The sequence below is a fragment of the Protomyctophum parallelum genome (assembly GCF_964188405.1).
Source record: "Protomyctophum parallelum genome assembly, chromosome: 8".
NCBI lineage: Eukaryota > Metazoa > Chordata > Actinopteri > Myctophiformes > Myctophidae > Protomyctophum > Protomyctophum parallelum.
Window position 1 is genome coordinate 188,368 of NC_139703.1, and position 25,478 is coordinate 213,845.

Consider the following 25,478-nt stretch of genomic DNA (forward strand, 5'->3'; position numbering starts at 1 on the left):
GAATTATAAAACAGGAGACAATAGTAATACACTGTACTATAACCTCACCTGTTCGTCCCTGATGTTACCGTCAATACCCACTGGCCTTCCTCTGCTACAAGTTGAAACGCCAGTGCCTGCAAAGCTATTCCTGCTCCTGCGTTTGAACAGCGACAGTGATTTGGTGAGGAGAAGAGAATGACTCGCCGTCAGGTCAGTCGTCCTCTCCTGCATCAGTGCCCTGGTGTTCATAACCCACTCCTCTTTTGCTTCCACGTTGGATGCCCTGAGTACGGTCTTGTTGTGAGAGTTGGGTTTCGTTCCTACTGCCAAGAGAGCAAACTTACAAGGGTCCCCCTCTATGTGCTCAATCACCCCCAACAACTCTGACGTCTGTATTTTATTCTTAAAGCGGTACTTTGTCCCGCCGGCGGAGTCCCTGACCTCCTTGCTGAAGACCAGTGACTTCTCCAGCAGGAACAGGTGGCGGTTGTGAAGCTTCTGAATGAAGGAGTTGGGGTTCTGCACCTGGAAGCTGCCGTGGAGGATCAGGTTCCCATGGACCTCCAAGTTCTCATGGAAACCCTCCAGTGAGGCAAGGTGCATGGCATCGTTAACTCTCTGAAGAACACCCAGGATCACCTGCACGCCATCCTCAAGCTCTTCCTTCTCCCCCTCCTCACAGCACGATGACAAGTCCTTGAGCAGGAGCTGGTACTTTGCGATTCTCTGCACGGGTTTCATGAGGAGGGACTTGATGGAGTTTGCCCGATCGAGACCGCGCCTTCGCTGGATGTCGTCGAAGAAGGTTCCGGCGTGTTCCGCTATGAGCTGATTAGAGTCGGGCGCGTTCTTGCAGTAACTCACGTAGGCCTGGAACTTCTCGGCCCACGTGATGAAGCAGTGGCCCACGTCCTCCGGCAGCTTGCAGTCGACCAGGTCCTTCAGGAAATGATAGCTGTGGAACTCGTAGAGCTCCCGAATGTTCCTGAAGATTACCTGCTCCTTGTTGAGGATGCCCGCGGGTATCTCCTCCTCCTGCACTCCGCTGGTCATCTCCCACATGTATGCCTCCAGACACTCGCGCAGATCTCTGACGTAGGCCTTCTCCGTCTGCAACAGCTCGTCCATGATGTACCCTCGTTTCTGGGCTGACCTGCTCCTCTTCTCCTTGTTCTGAGCACCTAGAGAAATTAGAGAAAATTAGACCCTTGTGAGTGACTCATGGATTATCATACACATAATAATAATTCCCAAACATGATACAAGTAATTCATCTGTGATTGATACGCTTGGCTCAACAAATACATGAGCTTGAGTTACACATTGATTGTATCACTAACACTGTCCATAACAATGAATTCACCAAGATGTTATAATTATGTACAAGTTTGACTAGCAGGCTAATAGACAAACAAAATGCAGACAAATGGAAAAATGTGTGATTAACTATTTGCTCAAGTTGCTTCAATCTAATTAAATACATTGTAGATTCTATTTTAATTATAGATCTAGATATTATCTTTATCTAGGCATTTTGACTAGAAATGTGTCAAAATGTGTGTGTGTGTGTGTGTGTGTGTGTGTGTGTGTGTGTGTGTGTGTTTGTGTGTGTGTGTGTGTGTGTGTGTGTGTGTGTGTGTGTGTGGTCATTGAACCTTACCTGTCCTTGAAGAGCACTGGTATGGTTCAAAGCGATGTTTTTTCAGACCTCCTAATTTAAGTTTTAATCTGTTGCTCTCCTGTTGTCTCCTGGTCATTAATGTAGTCATGGTTTGTTTGTTGAGTCCTCTTTCTCCTTGCCGCTTCCTCTAGGCTCAGATCTGCTTGAAGAAAACACTGAACCCACTATTATGCAGTCTAGTCAGGGTACTTATAGGGAAGATGTTACCTGGTTGGTCACAGTAGCATGGCCCTCTCTGACCAATCACGTGTGTGTGTGTGTGTGTGTGTGTGTGTGTGTGTGTGTGTGTGTGTGTGTGTGTGTGTTCATTTTATGTTGAACACACATCACTCCAAAAAACACAGATTAACAACAACTCTGAACAATGCCTCTAAACATTTAACCAAGACAAATAAGTCACAAGTAAATGCAATGAGTCTACCAGTTATTTGTTTTCCAAGACACAAACTGACACCCACCCTGCACTTATTGCAAACAGTCTTCATGAATAGTACACAAGCCTTCACATCTTGACAGTTGTAATTAAGTTACTTTTAATATCTAATATCTAAAAGACGGTTTTCTGGTTTCACAGGATTGGTGTTGTTTTGTACAGAACAGTCATCTATCTGCATAGACCTGGTCATGTTTTGCATTTCAAATACTGGGTGTCTATAATGGGCAGTTTCACCCATCACTCAAGTGGAGATCTCTTAATGTAGGTGTAAAGGCACTCAAAGAGGACACTCATCTCCCCTGAGAGGGAGAAAGAAGGATGAATATGTTTTACACCTGTCTGAACTGATCAAAGCAGGACTTGGAGTAGTACTTGGAGAAGGACTTGGTCACTAAGTAGAACTTGATTATGGTTTGTGATCAATATGCAATATAGGCCTACATGCTTCTACTCAATGAACAATCCTGTTGGTTTTACAGTAGCCTATTTGCAGTAGCCTATCTGCATTTCCACAACTTTGACAATTTGGCCAATTTGGTATTAAAAAAGGTCTTAAATGTAGATATGTGCAGATCACTGCATAGCTGTAAACATAGTGTATGAAGGCTCAGAACTATGAACCCCTACCCTATGCAAACAATGGCACTACTTTGAACTAACACCATAATTATGCTCTTAAAGACCAATGTTCAATAAGTACAATATTTTAGGATAAACTATGACCTACTACTCACTGTTTATACCATTCTTAAATATGTTCAATTACAACTGTACAACTAAATGTACAACTATAGAATGCAGTGTTTTTTGTGGTTTGTTTTATGGGTGAGCTTTGTGAGGGTAATATTGTGAATGGAAGGAAAACATACAAAGCTCCATTTTATCTGTAGGACAAAGTGTAGATGAGCCACACATGGAGACTGTTACTACAGTACAATAAACAGTACAAATATAGTAATTGGTATGAACTAGTAGTTTACAACATAAATAATATGTTGTAAACTACATTTCTATGAACTACACTTTATTGAACTGTGTGTAAGTCAGTACACCTCTGTAAGTCACATACAGAGGTGGATGCTACATTGCAACTTGTTAATGACAAAACACAGTAGCCTATGATTGATGTAGCAATCTGATGGGCCTGTGTCCACCGATGATGGTCCATCACCCTCTCTGTGAGCTGTCTGGACCCAACAGTATAGTGTGTGATGATGGTGGCTCATTTGCAATTGCTTGGTCTAATATAGGTTTACTATTGATATGTAATTCAGTCAGTAAGTAGACTACTAACGCAGAACTACGGGTCACCATTATAGTCCTATTGCAGTACTATTCATTACAATAATGTTGTCAATATGCATACTGCTCCATCTGTTTTAACATTGAAATAGATGTGAACAGGCATCCAAGTAGAGTAGAGATTTTCTTTTCTTTGTTTCCCTTTTTTGAGGGGTGCTAGCCCCCCTCTTATTAATGTTTGTTTTTAGTTCAATGTTTGTTTTAAAAACACCATTAACAATAAAGATATTTTAATTTGTTTGTTTTGTCACCGTTTGTTTTACATCATCATTACATCACCTAATCATAACCATTGAATAAAGTAACACTATGATGTTGTAAGATAATAAGAGCGCCCCTCACTTCACACTTTTGTCACGTCACTCACAGTCACAGGTTTAATGTTTGTCTTTAGTTCAATGTGTGTTTTGTAAACACCGTTGACAATTAAGGGAAAATGTACGTGATAATGTGTCATTTACATCACATTGTTAATTGCGTTTGTGTTTTGTTTTACATCACCATTACATCACCTAAAAAACATGAGTTAGAGTTTAATATATCAGCGCCCCTCACTTCACACGGTGTGATTTTTGTCACTCAATTTGTCACGTCACTCACAATCCCCACAATCCCCATGTATGGGGATTGTGCCCAGGTCCTGTGACATCACTATGGCATCATCAGGGATGATAGTAAATCAGGGATCATATCATAGTAAATGTGACATGCTGTCGTAATTTAGCCATGGAGATCCCTGATGTCATCAATATTATTAGTATATGGATATATGTCAGAACCTGTTCTATTATGTTGATCTGACTTCATCAAACCATGTACACTCAAGACACACTCCATGGTATATGGCCAGTGCTTCTCGCCCCCAGGTGTCTTACTGGTTATTATAAGCTCAGCTATAGAAATGTGATACTATATGTAGTGAACACATCACACACTGAAATTACATAAAGTAGGCTAGTGATTAGAGTTCTTATCAGGCCCGAAATTTGAAGCCCGGCCCGGCCCGGCCCTAACTGGGTCAGCCCGACCCTAAAAATTACCATAATGTTAGGCCCGAAGCTCTATAAAGCCCGACAAGCGCGCCAGCATTAAAGTGGCGTTTTTTTCTTTCTTTCAGTGTGTGTCTCTGTGCATGTGAGAGTGAGAACGGAGTTCAATGGACTCGCCGAAATAAATGATTTATGTAGCTCACGTTAGACTGTTAATGTACCATTTCCATATCATTCTAATGGATTCCATTTCCAGTGGTGGTGAGTAGCTCCCTGTTTCCTCTGAAGTGAAGCTATGTCCAGGACCAGGACTCCAGATATCGTCCCCATTCGGTGTCCAAAAGAACAAACATAGCCTACAAAGTTTACAAACCATCCACGCACCCACTCATGGCGTGTCTCGACAGCTTAGAGATCTGTTATTTTAAATCGGGCACATATAACGAGGAGCGAGGGACGAGGGACGGCGGTTATAATACTAAGCATTTTGTAAATCAGTGGCCTGCAGTGGACTGTAACATTGCGTGCATGTCATCATACACTACAGAATTATATGGATCGGTTGGTGACTATATGACGTTGATTAGGCCTAATGATTAGGTTATTCATCGCAGCCAGCTGGGTTTAACGAGATGGCTCAGTGCAACTGTTTTCGTCATGTTGCGTGCAGTCTATCGTGTGATAATCCGATTGATTTATAAAACATTTAGCATATGAACTGAAGCTTATTTGGTGCGCCGCAAACCAGAAGCCAGCCAGCGGTATAAACATTAAACAACCACCCCACCGTTCACTTCTCTCTGCCTGCGCAGTCAGTAATCCATTCCAAGCCCCCCGCCTCCACTCCTCCGTCTTCCTCCTGTCACAAGTGAATCACCATAGCGCAGCCCTCTGAATAATAAATACATACTTGTAGGATAGCCTACACATTACACAAATAACAGAATTGCTATTTTTATTATAATAACATTCTTGAAAAAAGCAGAAAAAGAAAAAAATCACGGAAAATCACAGAGGCTCGGCCCGGCCCGATTATTTAGCATAATATTTTGGGCCCTTTCGGGCCGGTTCGGGCAGAAAAAAAGTTGATTTTCTTAGCCCATGAAGTCCAGAGAAAGTTCCCCTTGCATGACTTTGTCTAAATATTCAATTTAAATCATCTCTGTTTTTTTTCCCATCTCAATGTAAATATGATTTTAGGCATAGTTATACCTAGTAGGTCTGGCTTTTTCGGCCAAATCGACCGCCGTCCCCCTTTCTCACTCATCTAAAGATCTTCACAGTCCACACCTCCCTCTCGAGCTGGAGACGACATTGTTCAAGCCTGCATTCCATTTCCAACTAATTAAATCATATATTATGTTTGGCTGGTTAATTAACTTGGAATTTGTTTACTATTTTGATAAGATAATAGGAATACAATGATTATTATCCATGATGAGGGATTGAATGCTCGGTTTCAATGGAGCGAGAATTCTTGCCGATGCGATTTATTTATTCTAAATAAAAATGACGATTCTAAATCATTCCAACGAGATAGACCTATACAGAACCTAGTCTAAATGTTGTGTCAGTCAAAAGAACAGTTCTGCGGCTGCCCGTAGTCTGTAAACTTTTTCTGCAAGCGACGTGGGACTGAATTCAATTCTGCATGCCTGCACGCACTTTTCTTTTATTCCCTCTCTTATAAATCAATTATTATACACCCAATGAAAATGTACACTTCACGGATTATAGGCCATTTGGAATTAGAACAATCGGTTGAAAATTGGCCGAGAATAGCACAATTTAAATATCAACCTTTTTGTTGCGCTACTTGATCATGGTGGCCGCACCGAAAATGGCTCATCTGCAAGCTCACAAAGCGCTGTCATGCAACACTTGAAGCTTGTAGATACACGGATGACAATAAACATTTGACAGAATATATACCACTTTGCATTAAAACAATTGGTTGTGCATTGGCTGCATATAGGCACTTGTGAAACTATAGCCTAGATTTATTTTATGGATGTGGAGGACTGGTGTTGCGCTGTTGTGAGGTGATCTTGGCGTGCAGAGATCTGCAAACTCAACACGGTGAACACGCATAATATAAATGAGGGCTGAGGCTGATTAAATTTGCAAATAACGGCCCGTATGTAGGCCTGCTGCTGTGGATTAATTTGTTCCACAGCCTATTCTGGCATATAAATATCGCCAGCTCTTTGTCAGTCAAAAGAGTTCTGTCCGTCCTTCGTTGTCTGTAAACTTTTCTACAAGCGACCAGTGGAACTGATTTCCACGCACGCACAGCTTTTTTCTCTCTCTCCCTCTCAGGGAGGCATGTACATGTTCATGAATTCAAGTAACTGACGATGTTATAAACAGCAGCTAAGCTGGGGTTTCTCCTCAACAGTGGAGACAAGTTAAATCCGTCACATGCCCAAGGAATCGACAGTGATGTCACATCACTGCCGATTCCTTCATAATGGCGTTCTGTTTCTGCTGCTGTGCTTCATGCTACTTCCTTGTTGCATAGCAGTGACATCACGGTCTAATCCTTGCTTCCTTATCGTAGCATTTCACGTGTGGAGTTTATTTTTGTATCACCAGGATGCAGACTGTAGCCTATATTTTCGTTCGCGCTGATGAAACACCAAGGGATTATAATTTATAATGCCAACATTCAAGTTGTAGTGTAAATAAAGTTAGTAAATAAAGATTAGCCTGATGAGTGATGACCATGTTTGAAACAGCCTTGGATCAAGATTCAAGACGGTCGACTCATCAGGCTAATCTTTTTTTATATCATCCTCTCCTTGTTGATATATTATGCCAATATGCCATTTAGGTTGAAATCATGATATAACTTTATGTTGTGATAATAAGCAGCAGTAGCCTCACTGCCTCAGTCATGAACTACATGTCTTCCGTTCCGTGTGCAACACACTCCCGCCGAATGTGACATTTACAAGACAATGGTAAGGGCCGATTCATACTCCTATTTTACCGCTGTTTCGGCGCTGTAGTGCCGAAATGATTTTGGCTCGTCAGAAAATTTCAGTAGCACCGAAGAGCCGACTTTAGGACGGTACCCCCCCCCCCCCCCCCGAACCTCAAATGACGTCACATTGTAGGCTCTACAGCGTCAAACCGACTTTTATTCAGCTCTAAAATAGGAGTATGAATCGGCCCTAAGTCGTCAACCCCTCCCGCCGCAGGGGGAAGAGGTGTGAAGAGATGCAGGGAGATAGTAGCCAATGGAATTGCACAAAAAACACGGTCATCTTGACCCCAATTAGCAATTAGCAGAATTCCACTCATGTTCAACACTTTACTATGTCATTAATATACCTGTTTGTTTTCCTGTTCCTGGAAATAATAAAAAGTCTTCTGTGTTTCCTGGAACTGGAGGTCTGAAAAAAAATCATTAACATGGTGAAACGTTGATTGATTGAATTAACAGTTTGCAGAATTACAGTACATTCAAGCACAAACTCAATACAAAGACTGTTAACTGTGAGTGTACGACCCAATTAACGGATCCATTGCCCACCATTCCTGAATGAACTGTCTGGTGCTGGGACTCTGGTGCAACGCACAGGTCCTGAGCCTGGTGAGAGCAGGAGTGGACCTGGTGAGACGTAGGAGGGGCCCGGACAGGAGACAACCCACAGAGCATAGTCCCTCCATGCGCCAGAAGTGTACCTCCCTAGCCTGGCTAATAAGCCAGACCGAATCAGCCGTTGGCAAAAAAAAAGCCTGCCAGCAGATTACGGTCTGGAGAGGCTCGCCTCTTTCCTACACCAGAGAACTGGGGCGGCCAATCGGGACACGGTATGCACTATGGGTGGGCTTTGGTACAGTGGCGTTCAATTCTTGAGACTGTAGTTCTTTTCACAAACATGGCTGTGCCCACAGCCTCCATACATAAACAAGTTGGAAAATATATCTTATCTACAAGGAACAAAACAATTGCATGGACAGGACACACCAATAGACCTATACCCTTTCTAATATAACACATTTGTGCAATTCAAGCTTCTTTATAATGCTGTGGCTGGCTGACGCTCTCAGAGGAACTGGGTTTGTGATTGTGAATAACTGTCTGGACTCTCTGGAGATTCAGTTGCTTACCCCACAGCACCCGCTACTGATGGGGGAAAGTAGACCCTTTAAGCAGTTACGAGTTAAGAGTGTGCACCCTAGCTGTGCTCAAGCAAGGTCACAGAGTGACAGAAAGATTCCTATAGGCCTATAGTGTCTGAAAAAGGAGAGACACGTCAGGACACTGAGGACAGACAACCTCTTTGCCCTGTCCACTCAGGGGGCGCCCCGAGACGAGCTGATATGGAGCGAATCTGATCATTCGTGAGATAACAGGTCGTGTTTTACTTTTATTCATATTCATGTGCTGTTCTATTCATTTCAGGGTAACTCCCCCATGTAATCAATAAATATATGCCAGTCTAGGGCTAATTTGGTACACCTGTGTGTTCCCGTATATCATTATACCGGTGAATGATTTTTAACAGTTGCCAGCCTTGGGTAGAGGGTGATCTGTGTATTTGTATGTGCCCCCAGACTTCAGCATAAACCGAACACACACTCAGTGCTGCCACATCACTACCCAGGCTACAGTATTTACCAGGTTTTGAGTTCAACAACGGCCACAAACTATTAGATTAACTACAGTTGTTAAGTTTGGCTACTAATAAATAATGCCGTGCCAATTTGGTCCATAGTGTTAGAAAGATGTCTCTGTCCAGGCAGACTGTCGCTATGGACAAGCTAATATTAACTAAAAACGATATAAATGTAATGTTGGAGTTACTTGGGTACATAGCTCTGGGCCAGAGCTAGGGTACACAATTTACTCTCTACAGTCTACACACAGTAGTAAATTATTCCATTTAAATGTAAGTAGGCTACTGTACAAATGTTTCAATAGGAGCCATATTACTAAATAAAATCCTCAATGTATGTCTGCAAATGTAACCGTTATAGTCAGTTATTTGCACACTATTAGATCCTTAATGTACATTTGCATGTCTGGTTGCATTTGTACAATAGTTATATTAAAACGGAATATTTCACGGTGTACTAATCTGACCCTACACTGCATTTTATACCTTACTCATAGCTACAGTAACAGTATACATTATGTCTACCTGTTCTTCCAATACATAAAATACATTTAATATACATCGTCTTGGGTGCATTTCTTTTTGTTTCATAATCAGCCCAGGGTTCAGGATGCAGCAGCTTCAGGTCAGCATCAGATTTGGAGAATTCAACCAATGCTCAATTATTTTTGGTCCATCTCACACACACACACACACACATGTAAACCAAGACACTTATTTACAATATTTGACTTTACAAAAACAAACAAAAATACAAATACAAAAATAGCCAGGCCTACATTATTCAATTCCATTTCCCTAAAATACAAGACGCTACATTGAGTACTATACATTCTATTGTTTCCATGGTGACACAATTAACATATTAAAGCCAACATTTACATTTGCAGTTTCGGTAGGCTAATGTGTGGCAGGCTATTGTTCTCAGGTTTCACTACCAAGAGTTAACAATTCATCCAGTTCACACTTCACCCCTTTACCTGACTGTGTGAAAAACTTAACTCTGAGATCATTTTACTCCGATGGATGGTTAGAGGTTTAACAACATTCAAACAAGCATATCTTTTTCAAATATTTTCTGATTTCAATGAATGACTCATCAATTGAAAGCTTACATTCTGTGAGTAGTTTCGTAATCTGCAAAAAGATAAAAGACCAATGCCCCTTGTGTCCTAAAGCACTGTACTTTGTCAAAAATAAATTGCTAATTACATGTGAGGTATTACCTGTATTGTCTGAATGTATTAATAAAGATGACAATTAACAGACATTCATGGGTTTTAATTGAAAAGATGGATATTACTGCAGAATATATGTAAAAGTTGAAAACAAATAGCAAAAGCAGCACAATGAATTATTCTTGATGTACATCCCTGTCCTTGATGACCTGACATAGTAAGACAAGTATTTTTCCATTGAAAGATTGTGATGAAATATGACTGACATGTTCTGGTATGTTAGCTCTATCATTACCAAGTTTTCTATATACCAACAGGAAGAGTGTGAACTTAAACATTGTGGGCACCTCAATGTTAAATTGGCAAAGTGCAAGCTTGACCATTTTACATTTGAGGGCTATAAATATTTCTACATTAAATGTGGAAGTAGAGGGAAACATTTAGGTCTGATAATGATGTACTGTGGATGTTTATATCACGTATAGCCTACTTTATTACTTAAGGCCATCATATATTGACCAGATTCCTAGCTCTCTAAAGCACATCCACGTGATTCGGAATAGCCTTTAAAGCTTAATATATTGTATTTACTGATTTGCCCCCGCGGGATAATAAAGGTATCTATATACAGTATATACACAGTTATTGTTAGGTAATATATACTGTTATGGTCCTTTAAGGGTCCATTCGGTTACGTAATGCTTCTGTGTAATTTCCATCACATCCAGGCTCTGAATCCGACCGCAGAAATCTGGATCTCCTTCAAAGCTGGAAAGACAACTGCTCTCGCTGAATACCATTGCCACAAACCTGGGCATGACAACATGCAAGGCCATGGCTCTCTTCCATGCATTCACTGGATCAGACAGCACATCGTCATTCAAATTCAAGGGTAAGCGATCCTGCTGCAAGGTGATGCACAAAGTGCCATCCCTCATGGAGGAATTTGCAAGTCTCGTCGACACTCCATATCAAGCATCTCCAAGGCTGAAAGAAGTGGCGACAAACTTTGTCTGTAGGCTGTACACTGATGACTAAAACCAGGACAATGATGTCGATCGTGTCCGAAGGAGGCTATTCTCACAGAAAACTAGGGACGTGGAGAGAATTCCCCTAGTGAAGCTTTGGATCAACATCTAGCAAGTGTCTGGACGACAGCCCATATGTATCTACGGTATATTAATGTGTGTATTGCAGGGGGGCAGTCAGCCAGATATTTCGTGAAGCCTCATTTGAAATCGGTAGTTCATATAATGGCCTGTTGTGGCGCTGGACTGGACCCAAAAAGCCCCATAGCTCCATAGAGGCCCATGTATTTTGGCCCAACTTCACCTAGACTGTATTACCTTAATAAACATGGTCATGAATACTTTCTTCTTCCAGTCACTAGTTTAAAGTCTCATTTCTAATGTCATAATATTCTTTTTGGAAAATTATGGTCCCATTAATTAAAAAAATGACCATAAAGTCGCGTATGTTCTGAGGGGCGTGGCTACCGTTACAGTCTATGATCGGGATTCCCCTCCCACTCAAGAGTCTTCTCCTCCCACTCGAGTCAAAATAAAAACCAACGGAGAAAAAGGGGGGAAGTCCCGCCTCGTTGTCTGGGCAGCCAATGACCAGCTGGTACAAAACGGAGCCAGCCAATGGCCAGCTGGTACCAAACGGATCTAGAAAGATGGCGACTTACATCAGGAATTAGCATATCATTACAGGCTTCATTTTACGTTCATGTTAGACCCGGGGAACGCTTTGTCCATATTTTTTACAGTCTATGGTGTATTGTAGTAATATGTAAATGTAATGAATGAATGAATGAATGAATGAATGAATGAATGAATGAATGAATGAATTGATTAATTAAATCATTCCTTCATGCAGGTCCATGATGCCTGTCCACAACCCCACCAATTATGGGTGTAAGGAAGAGGATGGCAAGCTGCTTCCCATTTGGACCACACTGCCCCTCGCCAAGGATGTATTGAACTTAGATGTGAAGTGCACTTGTAAAAGTACTTGTATGCCTACCTGCACTCGGTGCAGTTGCATGAAAGCAAAGTTGAATTGCACACGCCTGTGCAAGTGTAAATGTGAGACAGAACAAGCTGGACCAGAGGAATATCCAAAACTGGATGTGTTAGACATTTTTTCTTTATTAAACTATTGTACAAATAGTTGTTAAAACAATGGCACCATATTGTGATACATTTACAAAATAAATACAAATGTTAACTGAATTGTTGTGTCTGTGTGTAATACTAAGAACTTTGTTTTAGTTCGCTTTTAGCTAGTTTTTAGCTATTTTTGTGGATATACACCAATACTGGGTGGAAACAAATATTATATGTGTAATAAGGTTTAAGTAATGCTACTCCTGATTGTGAATCCATACATATCTCATATGTTCAGATTGGATAATTAATCACAACAACAGTTTACATATTTTGGTAGGGCTGATGGGGGTTGGCACCTGACTACGCCCCCTAGAGGCCAATTATTTTTATTTTGGTGATTGCCACTCGAACCAAAATGGTTTGACGTATATTCGCGATCAAGACTGTGCAGTGTAGACCAATCAGCGGTATTTCTCTCAAAAGGATCCAGGCGGAGTGATTCAACCAGTTTGTAGCATCAAGTTTTATTTGACCAAAGTTGCTCTCAGTTGACAAAGTTGAGGAGACAATAAAGGTTCCAAACATGGAGTTTACACAATGTAAAGTCTCTTCAAATCGACTTAAACAGAGTGAACACAAGTTAACAAGATGAAACCTGCAGCCTATATGCATGACAATGGACCTGCCCTTTCCCAAACCTGGGAGGTGGGACTTGAAATGTCCCACCTTTACACACAAAAATAGCCTGCATGAGTTTAACCACAAAATGGAACATTATTACATTTACCATTAATAAGAATAACTCTGAAATGTTCTACATTAAAATACCTTTATAGTTCAATCTTAAACAAAGTAATGAAAAATACAGAATATATTATTAACAGTCTAACTGATTAAACCCCAAAATATATCCCATGCTCATTTAGCGCAGAAGGCAGAAGCCCCCTGGACAAACACACCCAGCTGTTGCTGTTTTCAGGGGAGACTATATTACTTGTGAGATAAGACGGTCTCCACCCCCTGGGGTGCTAGCAGCCTCTATACAAAGACTCTGTTTTTACAGGAACTAGTTGTAAAATACTGTAAGCAGTTTTACTCTGTTCTATGACTGTGTGAACCTAAAATAACCTTAACAAATCGGGGTAATTAAGGTTCAACCTAGGGATCGCCAGATGACTCCCCAAATGGGGCAAGCTTCTAACCGTGAGATCTTCCCAAGAGCCAGTTCTCGGGACACATAGGCTACCAGATTTATGACAATGTGGCCTCTGTTTAAGACATGAGATATCAAATTATACATCAGATTCTATATACCCTCACCTTCAAATTAGTACTAAAAGTGAAACTTTTACATGAGTTGTAAATGACAACTAAATTGAACATGGAGACGGAACCCCACTACTATGATTGATGTAGCAATCTGATGGGCCTGTGTCCACCAATGATGGTCCATCACCCTCTGTGAGCTGTCTGTATCATGGACCTAACAGTATAGTGTGTGATGATGGTGGCTCATTTGCAATTGCTTGGTCTAATATAGGTGTACTATTGATATGTAATTCAGTCAGTAAGTAGGCTACTAACGCAGAACTACAGTCACCATTATAGTCCTATATTGCAGTACTATTCATTACAATAATGTTGTCAATATGCATACTGCTCCATCTGTTTTAACATTGAAATAGATGTGAACAGGCATCCAAGTAGAGTAGAGATTTTCTTTTCTTTGTTTCCCTTTTTGAGGGGCGCTATAGCCCCCCTCCTACTTAATTTAACTTAATTAAACTTAGTTTAATGTTTGTTTTTAGTTCAATGTTCGTTTTAAAAACACCATTAAACAACTAGAAACAAAATTTCAAGAATTCTTTCTGGGTGCCTGAAGCTTGCCAAGTCTGTGCAGCATTTGAGCCACGGACCACCATTTGATGACATTTAGCCTCTCAGAAGGGTCCATTTGGTTACATGTGAGCCAGTTCTCCCCATTGACTTTCAATGGGGTATTTTGTCTTAGTTTATTGCGCATTACGTTGCCACCAACATTCTAATTCTAACATGCTAACATGCTAATATGCTAGCATGCTAACATTTTAAAGCTAACATGCTAATGCTAACATGCTAATGCTAAAATGCTAACATGCTGCTAACATGCTAACATGCTAATGTTAACATGCTAATGTTAACATGCTAATGCTAACATGCTAACATGCTAATGCTTACATGCTAATGCTAACATGCTAATGCTATCATGCTAACATGCTAAAAATAACATGCTAACATGCTAACGCTAACATGCTAACGCTAACATGCTAATGCTAACATGCTAATGCTATCATGCTAACATGCTAATATGCTAACATGCTAATGCTATCATGCTAACATGCTAATGCTAACATGCTGACATGATAATGCTAACATGCTAATGCTATCATGCTAATGCTAACATGCTAATGCTAATATGCTAACATGCTAATGCTAACAGTAAAGGCACACCTCCATGTGCCGCCAACCAAGCTGAACCTATCAATATGGTATCCCATTAATCATGACCCTCTCTGTCTGCCTTCATTGGTTTGCTTTTCGTCCTGCTTGTATCAACTATGATCCTATGAACTCTGTAAATCAGAGAGTTAAATCACTAAAAGACGATTGATTGCTGAATGATTCCAGACATTTATACTTTACAAATTAATCGGGAAAGGTATGATGTGTTAGTAAACACATGAATATAGTGCTTTTGTATCCATGATTATTATATCCCTGTGAGTCCTCATACATTGGAACATACAAGGTCAGTGGGTTGTAAGAGACTATAGGAATATGTAGGCTTGGCCATATCAAGCGGAAATGTCTTCTCTATCCAGATGGAGATGGTGCCATTGCAATGCCGCTGCTATACATTTTTGGTCAGTGATTAGTCCAATATATACCCCGTTTTGGCTGGCCAATTGAAAAATCAAATGTTTTATTTTTTTATATATATGTTACAGTATGTTTGTGGAGAGTCATAACGATTTGAAGACAAGGAGCTAGTTTTCTACTACACCGCATCCCCCTCTCCCCTGCTTTCATATTTTGTTAATGGGCGTTAACACACATACCTGCTTGCTGATGATTCAGACCTAGCTTTGAGTAGATCCTTCCTCCTCCTCCTTCCCCCCGCCGTCACTTCTCACTTTTTAAACAATGTCTAAACTTAACCCTAACCCTAACCGCACTAAGACTATACCTAAACGTAACCCTAACTGCAAGCAACTTGTAAACTTGTTGTCGGCCGCTGGCGCCTTGGTACAAATTAAGTGATTCTCTCCAAACGTCCTATAACAATACATTATTTTGTAGTTACTGAACTTTGGCTTTGTAGGGCAGTATGGGAAAAGGCTTGTATGAAGAAAGAGATCATTGGGTAGTCCTTGTCATTTCAGCCATAGCCCTTTTAAGATGGATGGTGAGGTGCTGTACTCTGTAGCCCTTTTCCCCGGTGGAGGGACAGCAGTGGTTCTCAAGAGTTGGTATAGAGCCGAAAAGAAGATTCTGTTATGGCCCCCTTCTAAAATTAACATAACAAAAGCCATCAAAGAGAGAATGCAACCAAATGAAAAGTGGACCATCTACACGGAAATGCGCCTACTTACTAGCTGTGGTGAGTAATCTGTGCAAGACATACCGTGTTTGTGTATATACACATATAGGAGACTCACACGTGACACATTATGATATTGTTGATCAGCTATTTTTGTGGAATGTTTGCTCATTTCCAAGTATGTACACTTCAGGACATGACCAGAAAATGGATGCCATGGTTAATTTATGGTACAAAACTAATCAAAGTATACAGTTGTACTTTGTTGTGACATCTTGTGTGCAGGTACATAAGAGTAAAACTTATTTGGATTAGGCTGGTAAATGGTAAAATGGTAAATGGTGCATTTATATAACGCCTTTAACCAAGGCGCTTTACATAGATTGTGCAGTACATTTGTAACTGCTGCAATTATTCCTAATTTATTTTGTATTTAAGTTATTTGCTGCTCATGTTTGCTTATTCAATACATGTCCAAGTTGGACCGGAAGTGCCATTGTTTGGCTAATGCGGAACCCTTTATATGGCCTTCTGATGTCAGGTAGACGGGAGACATGGTTGCACACCTGTCATTTGACAGTGTGATGCAGAAGTTAAGTTTGTGTCGCTGTGTTCATGGCATGGACACTAGTGATCTTCTCATTCCCTTATGCTTGTAGAGCAGCCAGTAAGGTATGTTGAATACTGTTTGCATGTTATTTGACTATTTTCTTTATTTCATTCATGCTTTTATGCTGTATTGTTTATGCCATGTTATTCTAAGCATTTGTGTATATTTTGTTGTTGTTTACCAGTTCGACGTTGGTTTGTGTGCTTCACAATAAACCCATCAGTATGCAGAACAACTGACTCGTTTTTGGACAAGAGCAGAGGGAGTGATAGTCGAACTTAGACTGCAAAGACAAACTCAACGCCAAGTCGAACTTAATGCTAAGTGAAGATTCGAAGTTAAAGCTGAACTCTACCTGCGTGGACGCCGTGGCGTGGAGTCAAGTAAACTGAATGCATCTATCCGATCAAGCCACCCTCACCAGTCACCAGTCACCCTACGGCCTACGTGGAGGCGGAGGAGTTGTACAAGACGGCAACCACTTCTGCTCTTGACGAGCCGTGCCGAACCGATACCAAACGCTGGCCCGCCCGGCCGTTTCGACTCGCCGTTCCACGGAGGTGACGGAGCTGTTCAGTGGACAAACCCTTTCGTGCTACGCTGCCCACAGCAATCCACGCTGCTTGCAGCAAAAGAACGCGCTGTGAGTTATTGTTCACCAAGACGCTGGCTAACAGGTTAGTGCACTGCACAGAAAGTGTTCCGAAAGGGAACTGATGAGTCAACTGACTGTGGTGCTACCATAAAGGTGCATTAAGTGGCATTAAAGAGACACTCGCTAATCAAGAGAATAGATGGCGCATGGTTATGCAAATGAATCGCGCATTGTTATTATGCAAATGAGTCGGTAAAGGACTAAGGACATGTTTTGTTGTGTGCTCTCAGTGTGCATTTATAGGTCTTAAGTGTTTAATTAAATGCAACGTAATTTAACACATTCAATGAGACTGTAGTGTTGGTGGCTTAAATTGTTTAAGGTGTATGGTTAAAGTGTGTAGGTTACAAGTAAAAATGTCAACAAGTGAATGGACATTTAAACCTGCACAATCTAAGGAGCCTGCACAACCTAAGGAGCCAGTCCAACACACAGCACCAAGTGAAAAGTTTAAAGAACAACCCAAAGAAGAGAAGGGTTTGTTATACCGTTTTGATTGTGTTTATGCACACTGGAAAGCCCAAATAAGAGCAACAAAAAAAGAGGTCATTGACAGAGCACCACTTGATAATTTAAATGGATATGCTAATGCTTTTAGAGATCTACACGAATTAAATAAGATTTATGATGCTTATCGAAGAGTGGCAATTCCAACAAAGGACCTACGTCGCAAGTTGGACAAGTGTGTACAAGTTACAAAGGATGTTGTCCATGATACATATGCACATGCCCAAGTGATTCAGGAGGAAGCAGTCTGCAACCTAGCAGTTGACTGTCTGGAGGAAGAGACCCTGCCCTTCAGCAGCAGCAGCAGCAGTTATGGTGGGAGCGGTCCATGCAACCAGCAAAGGGGAAATGAGCAACAAGAGGCTCAACAAGAGAGCAAAAGGTTGTTGGCTCCTATTTCCACTGAGTTCAACAAGGAGCTCATGGCTGCAGCAAGGACCAAGGAGGAAGTTCCACCAACTGAGCAGTTTGCCAACCAACAAGAACATGCTGTCAGGAGCCTGGTTGATAGATGCACCCTGGTTCACCTCAAGGGCACTGGTGCATCCATCTCCGTCCAGATGAACAAACAGGCAGAAGCGGTGAAGGTAACGAAGACTGTTGTTGCTATGAAAGCAGGTAAAGTGAGAGAACCTGCTGCAACTAAGAAGCCCAATAAGTCACCCAAGAAGCCTGCTGCCAAGAAATCACCCAAGAAGCCTGCTGCCAAGAAATCACCCAAGAAGCCTGCTGCCAAGAAATCACCCAAGAAGCCTGCTGTCAAGAAAGCAGCAGCTAAAGGGCCGAAGAATCCAGCAGGTATTCCAGGCAAAATGAAAGATCAAGGAAATAAAGTAAACAACTGGAGAGGAAAGAGAGAACCATCAAAAAGGAAGGACATGATGAATTTCAAGAAGTATAGGAAAAAGGGCCTGCTTTTAAAAGATGCTAAGGTGGGAGGAAAAAGTGGCAGACCACCTGACTAAGGTTGGAAAGTAATTGCTCATCTTTTTGTTTTGGTTGACAAAGTCAAGGTCATTGTTCATTCAAGTCAAGGTCTTTATTTTACACGTTTAAAAGAGTTTGTTGTATTGTAAACTATTTCTTGAAAGAACAGTGTTATGCTGCTTGAAGCAGATCACGGTCAAATTTATTGAAACCTTTTGTCAATTTGGTCCTCCAACAGCTAGAGACCTTTGCACTGTCACTGATGTGTAGATAGATGAACATAAGATCACTAACAGTATCTGAAGAGATGCAGCTTCCATATTTATTAAAGCAAATTTAGAGTAACATGTTCAGTAAATGTTGAATGTTATTAATCATCATGTTACATGGTGTACTATGGATTTAATGGAAATTTCTTTGCATATGCATTAACAGAAGTAGGAAGTTAAACCAAATTTATAATTTACTTAAAAGACTGGAGATGTCTAATCTACTAAATATTATGCCACGATCATCTTGTCAAAGTTTATATCTGCTTGAAGTTATGACTCATTTTAAAGGTCTAGTAAGGCCTTAAGGTGTCCATGAATTAAATTTGTATGTTAGGGAAAGTAAGGCTTCACACCAGTATTGAAAGGTACAAGGTCAAGGAGGTCAAAATGTTGTGACTAAAAAAAGCCAATGTAGCAAGGTTCACTTTGTTTTCTCTTTGTTGTAATAAGTCATGGTTATTTATGAATATGGGTAATTGAAATATTGACTTTAAACTAGGTGACTGAAAGTGATGACATTAAGGCTGTGAAATCCCAATATGTGATTTGGTGGGAGTGTAACTGCTGCAATTATTCCTAATTTATTTTGTATTTAAGTTATTTGCTGCTCATGTTTGCTTATTCAATACATGTCCAAGTTGGACCGGAAGTGCCATTGTTTGGCTAATGCGGAACCCTTTATATGGCCTTCTGATGTCAGGTAGACGGGAGACATGGTTGCACACCTGTCATTTGACAGTGTGATGCAGAAGTTAAGTTTGTGTCGCTGTGTTCATGGCATGGACACTAGTGATCTTCTCATTCCCTTATGCTTGTAGAGCAGCCAGTAAGGTATGTTGAATACTGTTTGCATGTTATTTGACTATTTTCTTTATTTCATTCATGCTTTTATGCTGTATTGTTTATGCCATGTTATTCTAAGCATTTGTGTATATTTTGTTGTTGTTTACCAGTTCGACGTTGGTTTGTGTGCTTCACAATAAACCCATCAGTATGCAGAACAACTGACTCGTTTTTGGACAAGAGCAGAGGGAGTGATAACATTCATCCATTCACACACCGGTGGCGGAGGAAACCATGCAAGGCACCAACCTGCTCACCGGGAGTAACTAGTCAATTTGCATTTTCCCTTCTCAGAGAACTATGCTGAAGCGAAGCGGAGAGAGCAAAAATATGTCACAACATCGTGTCCTACCTCTGCTATAGAAACAGACGATGAAAGAGATCAGCAAGGGAAGAAGAAAAGAAAATCCAAGTAAAGTGATAACCTCTTTTTCTTCCCTCAGCATTGTCATGATGGGTCCAGCTGAGTTGTCTAGATTTAGTCACTACATCTGTACCTGTATCCTCATGTTGACCACCACGATATCACACCAATCACAGCTCAGCTTATGCTGCCACATGGATTAAGTAAACTACACAGCTCAGAAAAGGGCCAGAGGGCTTGTTTCTATTGTGGTCCTTTGTATGAGTTTTTATGAGTTTTTTTTATATTTCTATATAGTTTTAGCCAAAAATACATACATTGTGATTTGTGACTAATGTATACTAAATTGTGTTGTAGAGACGCCAAAATCAAGACACTCCGATTCCAGCCAGGGTCAAAGTTCTGTGCGGTCCTTAGAGCAGGAAATGCAAGGTAATGTAGTTATGAATGTTTATACATCTTGGTAACTGTTTAAACACAATTTCCAGTAACTTCAATTCTGTCTGGTTTACCTTTTTAGATGTATCGGATGGCAGCTATAGCCATGTAGACTGGCTGTCCACAGATTCGCTGTCCTGTGACCCAAATAACAGTATGTGAACCCATATCCGATGGTCTATTCTTGTGAGGAGCTAGCTGGCACAATGCATGCTACAGAAGCCATATTATCTAAATTAAATGTGTTTTTTGGTTTATTGGTATACAATCATGTTTGAGTCACAACTTGTCAGTATTTCCCCTTAGTAGATCTGTTACTTATTATCGGCAATCGCCACCTGGGCAAGTTCATAATTGTGAACAGTTGACAGTCAAATACTGTTAACATTATGCCATTAATAAGCAAATTAAAGAATCTGTATTTCATCGCTTTACATTTGAAATTTTTGATGAATTTAAAATTGCTGCAGTGCTTTTGCTTTCATCCCTTTATTTTATTCCTGGGTCAGCATCATATACCTCAAAGTCTTCACAGCTTTGTGTATTTCTTACTGTGTTTTTAGATGGAGCTGCGCAGTACCACCAGCTGCACGTCCCAAAACCTCCCATAGACCTGCATGCCCAGCGGCTGATGAGCCCACAGCAAGCTTTTAAAAGTACAGGTATGACACCATGCCCTTTAAGGAACAGTAACGTTCGGGGAAACAGAACGCTCCAATGTATTAAATCTGTATGCTTTGTGTATTTCCTACTGTGTTTTTCAGCTGAAGCAGTGCAGTACCAACAGCTGCAGGTCCCAAAACCTGTCCATGCCCAGCAGATGATGAGCCCACAGCAAGCCACAAATACAGGTATGACACATGCTCTTTCTTAAAGGAGAATTCCATGCTAGAATGCTTTCTTATCTTTCTTACCTTTCTTTGTAGTTATGTGCCCACCAAAGAGGTCCAGGTGTTCTTTTGTGCAAAAACTCCTTATTGGCTATTTTCCCTACCATAAGCCCTCAATGAATTGCATTGCATTGAATGGGAATTGAATGGGGCTATGGGGTGTTATGCTAGTTCGCTTATTTCCATCGAAAGAAGTAGTAAAGTGTGCCGCTTGGGATATTATTTACATTATGAAGAGAGGATATAAACAAAGAAATAATAATTTTGAGCGATGGAAATATGGTAGGGGAAATATCAATAAGGAGCTTTTGCACAAAATAACACCTGGACCTCTTTGGTGGGGACGTAACAACTACATTCTCCTTTAATCACTAAAACAGGGCGCTGCAATGCACACATTGAGGAAGCAAAACTTCGGTTTTCACATCCTACAGCCCCAACCGGCCTCAAATCAGTTAATATAGGGATGCTGACAGAACCCTTGCTAAAAGCCCCCGGACAAAAAATCACTCGTCCTAAACAATTCTCCCCTGGCTCCCAAACTGTGGAATAATCTCATGTTGCATTTAGAATAGCAGACTTAATCCTTAGCTTCTGCCGTGGCCTGAAGATTCACCTCTGCAGACTCCATAGCACCTGCTTGTTGACCTTACATATAAATTAGATTGTATTGTTTAGTTTTATTCCTTGGATGTACAATGTATGTACAATACAATGTCTTTGCTTTTGATGCATTGATCTTGATGTATTGATGTACTGCCTTGCTTAATAAAAGTCACTCTGGATTTTGAGCGTCAGCTAAGTGCTTAAATTGTAAACTCTACAGCTGAAGCGGTGCAGTACCATCAACTGCAGATCCCAAAACCTAGACCTGTCCATGCCCAGCAGCTGATGAGCCCACAGCAAGCTACAAGTACAGGTATGACACTATGCTCTTTCAGAGTCAGTGGCTTCGGTTACATGCACTCAATACCTTTCTCCTAACCGGGTTATTGGTCAATCTTCCGGCTACTGAAAATTCGGAATAAGGTCTTTACATGCGTGAGCAAACAGGGTTATCCCGTTTACCGTATTTTCCGGACTATAAGGCGCACTTAAAAGCCTTTAATTCTCTCAAAAAACGACAGTGCGCCTTATAATCCGGTGCGCTTTATAATCCAGTGCGCCTTATATTTGAAAACAGGTTCTAAAATAGGCTATTTATTGAAGGTAGCCATATACATGACCAAATATTCGGGTTATAAAAGGAGTAACCCAGCGCTCATTTTCAAGTTTAAAAAAATCGGAATATGAGCATATATATATATATAGCATATATATATATACTGTTTGACACATTAGTTTTAGTATGGCTGGACATACAATTCAGATTTTGGTGACAACATATACCCTGCCACATCAGGCTGTTTCTACTCTCAAGCTGTACTGAAATATAGCTGATTTTGTTTCTACAGGGTGGACACGCGGTGCAGTACAACACCCCCAGTGGTCCTCCACAAAGTGCAGAAAATGGTAAGCCATTGTATTCTTCACTAAGGAACACAATTCGTTATAAAAATGTAAAGTGATTCGTAGACTTCGAGGCAAGAAGGTCGTTCGGCTTCTCTGTGCAATACAGCTGCTCTGTGATGTCCATGATGTCCATTCTCGATGGATGGCTGTTAAGTTTGAATACGAATTTAAGTCAGGCACTAGAGGGCGTTTCCAGAGTCTGCCTCGGGCATCAATGGGTTAAATCAAACTTGTCTGTTGTTTTTATGCAAGTGTTACAGCTTTTGTTTTTTTGTTTTCTTTCCTCTAGACTTCTGTAGTGGGAACTACAGCCAGTTTCACCCAATGCCAGTGCCTGGTCATGGTTGCAATGGTAAGAAGCGGTCTAACATTTCAAACACCTTCTGGTGTGTGTGTGTGTGTGTGTGAAATGTATTGATCTCTATTCTGATGATCATCATTGCTCACTATTTTGTTAACCCTCTCCTTTGATTGCATACTTTATTAACTATTTGTAAAAAAGTACAGGGACACAGTTGTTGTCTGATACACAGCCACACTCACCTTTCAAAATGTGCGCAACGATTAAATTGCATGAATGTTTATTTTACAGATGGAAACGGACAGAGCAGTGACACCAGGCAGCTTTTAAAAGGCAAGTCTGTTAGTGTAATTCTTCACAAGTCATTTACAGGTTATATTAATTTGTCATCTAATGGTTTTCAATGTTCTTTTTCTTAAGACATTGCCCTTCAGAAAATCACTGCCATGCTAGCAGAGGTCCTCGTGGAGGTGAAGGAGCTGTCCAGGGATGTCCAGCTCATTAAATATCAACTGGCAGAGAGCAGCCCACAAGCAGCCGCAGCCCCAGCCCCAACCCCATCCAGCTGCCCCTGTCAACAGAGGAGGACTTCCTGCTGGCAGAATCCTTCCTCGAGGATGAATCCGTCCGTAAACAGATGGTAAGTTATTGGTCAGATTGCGCTACATTCGTTTAAATGTAGATAATAGTGTTCTCTTGCTCACATTTCGTCATTTGGTCATGTTGACATTACCAATGCTGGGGTTTAAGAATTAATTGATTGATGATTGAGTTTAAGTAGCTAAAGAAGTGACCTGATTATATTCTATTTTTTTCCCCTAGATTTCTCACCTGGCCTTGGTTGGAGGCACCGACACCTGCGACCTCATCCGGCGGATGTTGACTGCAGCGCTTACCAATGGCCTGGCCAGTTTTTTCAATTGGGCCGGCAAACATGATAAGAGGTGTTCCACCTTCAAGAAGGCCTTCAAAAATACAAAAATGCAAAGCTGCTTGTTGGGTAAGTCTCCTCTGTTAAAGCTACAATGGTTTAAGTTTAGGTCTAGGTCAAGGTTTGTTTATTTGTCTCCCATAGAAAGAAGAGAGAAGAGAAAGAAAGCATCTGCACCACCCCCCCTGGTGGATAAATAACGATCAGTCCCTTAGATTGATGTATCCTTAATGCGTGTTATTCCTTGCATTCTATTTTGGTACAATATCCACGTATCTAACAAACTGCGTGGAGAGTAATTCATGTTTCATGTTAAACATTGACGCGTGTGTGTGTGTGTGTGTGCGTGCGTGTGTGTGTGTGTGTGTGTGTGTGTGTGTGTGTGTGTGTGTGCGTGCGTGTGTGTGTGTGTGAGTGTCAGGTCAAAGTATCACATGGTGTTGTCATAATGTACACCACCTCCAGTATGACAGTACTGTGAAGCAGCGACGGCTCCAGACTTTTGTGCATGGGGGAGCTAGGGGGGGGGGGGGGGGGGGGGGCTGTTTTTTTTTTAGCAGGGGCTACTGGATTTTGGCAAAAGCTATGAATAATATATCACAGATTAAAATAGGGTGCATTTTGCATCCCAAAACGCAGTTTATAGTTAAGGGACGCAATGAAACAACGACCTCTGCATCCACGGGATGCACTACTGTACTCTTTTTTATTCTAGTTTATTTTGCTAGCTTTTGTTATAATAATAATTTATTCTTCTGTTTTCTACATGAATATAACCACATTATAATCATATAAAATGGGAATTAAATGCTGCAATTTGTAAAAAATAAATAAAAAAAAGGCAAAATATGACTCCTAACGTGGTTGAAGTGGGACTCATAAAATGTCCCTGGGATTCATCTAAAATTCCATCCCTGCATCCCGGGACTCATTACATTGAAAACCTTTTACATCACTGATATACACTGACACGAAAACGCGTATTCAGGGCGGAGTCACCACCCCCAGGGTAAATTGTGATTTGCTCTCGTTCACTGCAATGCAATTTGCGGCATTTCCAAAACAATATTGCGCAGAGTAGCGATTATCAAACGTATTTGCAATGCCATATTTTGAAAGATCTGTTGCCCGTGGACAAGGCACGTTACCTCCGCAAGTTAGATATTATCGGCATAGATGTTTGTCCGTATGTGATTAAGGATTGGAAAAAGTTGCATTGGCAGGCATAGAAAATTCTGCCCAGGGTAAAAAACCGGATGTGACGTTTTTGGGCGTTCCTGTCTTGTTTCGTGTCAGTGTATACTACGACTGTAATGATATGCTTAGGTATTCCAGGCC